Here is a 4,428-nt window from a genome sequence, read left to right on the forward strand (position 1 = left end):
GCTTGATCGGTACTTGGACGGTGCATGGCCGGAACAACCGCATGGCCTTGAGCTCTTGGGTGGCTAAGTTCTGAGCGGAAGAACTGCTCAAACCACCGGTGGTACCGGTCATCGAGGAACGACCGGAACAACCGCGCCACTACCGCTCGAGAACCGCATCAAACCAGAACCTTGAGCGGTGCATGGCCGGAACCACCGCCCTAGCTTTTGCAAAGCATGGTGGCGGTACCACCGCCCGGAAGCAGTGGTACAACCGCTCGATCAAAGCTGGTGAGCGTCAAGAACCAGCGGTACAACCGCTCCGGAGAGCGGTACAACCGCTGGGAAGTAACAGTGAACAGAAGAAGATAAGGGAAACTCTCTCTCTCTCACACCTGAGAAAAACAAAGGAGGGGGTGAGGAAGGTGTACATGAATAGATTCCCCCAGTTCTTTCCAATGAAGATTCCCTCTTGATAGTATGGGTTCCCTATGACCAAAGAGATAAAAAGCATAGAGGACTCCGTCTTCGATCTTTTCCTACGAGAGAGAATAGCTTTCTGATGTAGGCCTAAGCATCGAGAACCTGAAACATTTAGCACAAGATTAGATCAACAAAGGGTTGTCATCATCATCCAAAACATAAAGTAGGGAAATTCCCTTTCAATCTCCCCCTTTTTGGTGGATGATGACAACAACACGATTTGCAAGAGAGAAGTCTATGAAATCTAGTCAGAACTCCCCCTAGATGTGTGCCCCAATATGAACTAGCTGTTAGAAAGCATGGGCACACTTTCAGGGCTAGACTCCCCCTAGATTTTATAGACTCACCACTCTAAGCACATAATATGAGAGACAACATAACGAATAGAGAACAATAATAATAATAATAACCGACGAACTGAAGGAAATAGGAGTAGCACAAGTCTCACACACGAAGCAAGGTCACGAACAAAGTTCAACACAAAAGAGAAACACGAGAGAACGAGATACCCATGCAAATCTCGAGACCTATAGAACCCTCTCCCCCTTTGGCATCAAGACACTAAAAAGGAAAAGAGCGAAGCTAGCATCCCAAAGCTCAGTCCTCCTCCTCTGACTCCTCGGTCGCATCTGGAACCTCATCAGCAGAGTCGTCATCGTCGTCGTGATTGGATTCCTCCATGGCATTGTCAGCTGCAGCAAAAGTGGTGGATGGCTGGGGAGGGCCTTCATCATCAGTCCAGGTGCTGTGGATAGATATCCAATGCTCCTCCGGGGTGATGCTCTTCTCAGAGCCACTCTGAACCAGCATATTGAGCTGCTTCATCATAGCAATTTGGCGACGCCGTACAAGCTTCTCATTGACATGTGCCGCATACATCTTCTTCTGGATGTCATTCTGGAGACAAAAGGTCTTCTTCACCTTGGTAGTGAGCTTGTCCACCCAAGAGGGCTTGGCCCCTGGCTCCATCTCAAAGTCCTCATCGTCAGAAGTGGCATAGACATCCTCAGGAGCATCGGCAGGGAAGCGAGGTTCGGCGTGCTTCTTCTTCTTAAGAAGCTTGACCTCATGAACAGTGAGATTTTCTGGAGAAGTGAGGAGCTCTCCAGGACGACGAACAGCCCACACAGAGTTTAGAAAGCACATGACAAACGGAGCATAGATTTTGACCTTACGGTAGATGACCATGTTGTACATCTCATGCCACAGCCAATTGGACACATCAAACATTGCACCAGTCCCCACCATTGTCTTCATAGCAACCATCAAGTCAACCAGATAGCCAGGAATCTCATCTTGATTGCCCACCTTGGGCAAGATCACATTACAGAACACTCGGTGCATGATGTCATAGACCTTCTCCAAAACCTTGGATTCTGCAATAATCTCACGGCCCCTAATGTACAGAGGGACAAACTTCTCCTTAGGCATGGACTCAGGATGGTCATGAGGAAGAATGCCACCCCTTCCTTCCAGACCGGTATCATCATACCCAATAGCATTGCAAAAAGCCCTCCAGGGAACTTGAAAGAGCTCATCACGACACATGAAAGTGAGAGTGCACGCATCATCTTCTCCAAAGTGAACCATGGCATAGAACTGATGGATGAGTTGAACATCAAAGTCACAGTTGAATGACATGAGATTGACAAGATCAAAATCCTCACAGAGAGCCAATGCCTCACCAGAATACTCCAAGTTGTTCCTCCAATGGTCAAGATCAATGGTCCACTGCTTGGCATACCTGTTCTTGTTGTGCTCAAAGAGTTCATGAACAATTCGTACTTGCATCTCATTCCGGAACTGAACGGTGGTCCAACGAGGAGCAATGGGAACCTCATAAGGATTCTTCGAGCGGAAGGCTTCCCAATCCTTGGCTTTCCAACGGTGCAACGACATTACCACATGTTGCTTTGCAGCGGCAGACTTTTCACGGCGAGTGGGCTGTAGCGACCTGACCCGAATGGATCCACGTCTACTGTGCTACGGTGTCATCCCTGGATCAGTAATGCTGACACCACACAGTACATCGAGGTTTTATAGCAGAGTTGCAATCACACACTTATTACATCGATGGCTCAAAAAGAACTTATTACAACAAATATGGCTTAAGGCCATATTTTAAAGATAACAGCAGAAGACTTGAAAGATAAATGGGTCCATCAACTCCAGCGGCATCACTGAGTATAGAACCACGACCTAAACGCACCTCAATCGTCGTCTGAAAAGACTGCAACATTAACGTTGCAGCCCGAAAACGGGTCAGCACATGGAATATGCTGGCAAAGTAACACATAGAGAGTAATGGAATGAAACAGCTATTCTATATGCATATATGGCTGGTGGAAAGCTCTATGGTTACAGTTTTGCGTAAAGCCAGTTTTTCCCTACTGCAAAGGAATAAATTTTATTTACTATCATGGTGGTTGTGAAACATTGAGAATGGTTCACAGCATTCTCAATCCCAACTAAAAGTAATTAAAACCCAATAACATTAATTAGAAGTAACATGTTGAGATTCACAATGATATTCAAGTACTAGATACTCAAGTTGTCCATAACCGGGGACACGGCTAATCATGATTAGTTTGTTACTCTGCAGAGGTTTGCACACTTTTCCCCACATGACTCGATCGCCCCCGTTTGTTTTCTCGCACTACATGGTGTTTGAGAAACGGATGACCGAGACATAGTCTTTCAGAAGCACTAGCACCTTACATGTGGGGTAGACCGGTACACCTACATCCCCTACATCTGCTAGTCCACCCCGTAAGAGTTCGCACAACTTAGTCAACTATGCTAGAGCCCATAGTAGCATGTGGCTGCACACGGAAGTTTCTAGCATGAATTATCTTATGATCCCTTTGAGCCTGGGTGGCGGTCCAAAAAAAACAGGCAAGTCCCGATAGACATCAGGTGCCTCAATCCACCCAGATGTGTGTTTAAGTTGCCAGCTTAGATAAACCATTAAAATTATCAATCTCACATCTATCGGATATCACTCACCCAATCCACGTCTACTAGCATAGCATGGCATAATAAGAAAACGTAGAACTAACTCCCAAAGGTTTCATAATAATACAGGTAATAGGTACTACCTCATCTACTTCCCATCCCACAATTTAATTAGATCCTAATCATGCAATGTGAGAGGATTGATCTAATGCAGTAAAACATGGGTTGTAGAAAAGGTATGATCAAAGTGTTACTTGCCTTGCTGATGATCCGCGAGTCCTAGGGTTTCGAAGTAACAAGCGGCGCAATCCGGGTAATCTATCGCAGACAAACAACAACCATACAATAAGTACTCATCTAATGCACAGGTAAAACTCGAACAAGAGATCGAACCAAGTAGTTCAACTTAAGAACTCCGGTTGCAAAGAAAGAATGAAAAACAAACGGCGGAAGAAAACAACTCGGTTCTAGCAAGTTGAATCTAGGTCAAAATTTTACTATAGCAAAAGCTTGTTCAAGTTGATTAGACGGAACGGCGGTTTCGAGACGAAACTCCAGGCGCTTGAATCACCTGATTCCGATAAACGAGCGGAAAAAAAATTGACTAGGAAGAAGATCGGATCTGAGATCGCGATCGCGGAATAAATCCGACGAAAAGAAAAAGAAGAACGGTTAAACGAACGGACGTCGTTAACCTAGAAGAATCTGGTGATCACATTCGTTAGGACAAACGGTCCGGCGAACGGTCCAAAGGCAACTAAATCGGAGAAGAAAACGAATCCGATCTAGGGTTTCGGAGAAGAAAAACCGATCGAAAAACTGATCTAGAAAACCGGAACGGTTTAGAGAAGAAAAGAATCGGAACGATTAGAAGAAAACGATCCGAGAAAAAGAATAGATGTAGCGCGGGGCAACCTTGGCGAGGTCTCCGGTGAGGGGCTCCGGCGGCGTCGGCGTAGGGCGGCGGCGTGGGCAAGGTGCGGCGGCGGCGCGAGTGTGATCTCTCTCTTT

This window comes from Triticum urartu, chromosome 1, assembly GCF_003073215.2.
Source record: "Triticum urartu cultivar G1812 chromosome 1, Tu2.1, whole genome shotgun sequence".
Taxonomy (NCBI): Eukaryota; Viridiplantae; Streptophyta; class Magnoliopsida; order Poales; family Poaceae; genus Triticum; species Triticum urartu.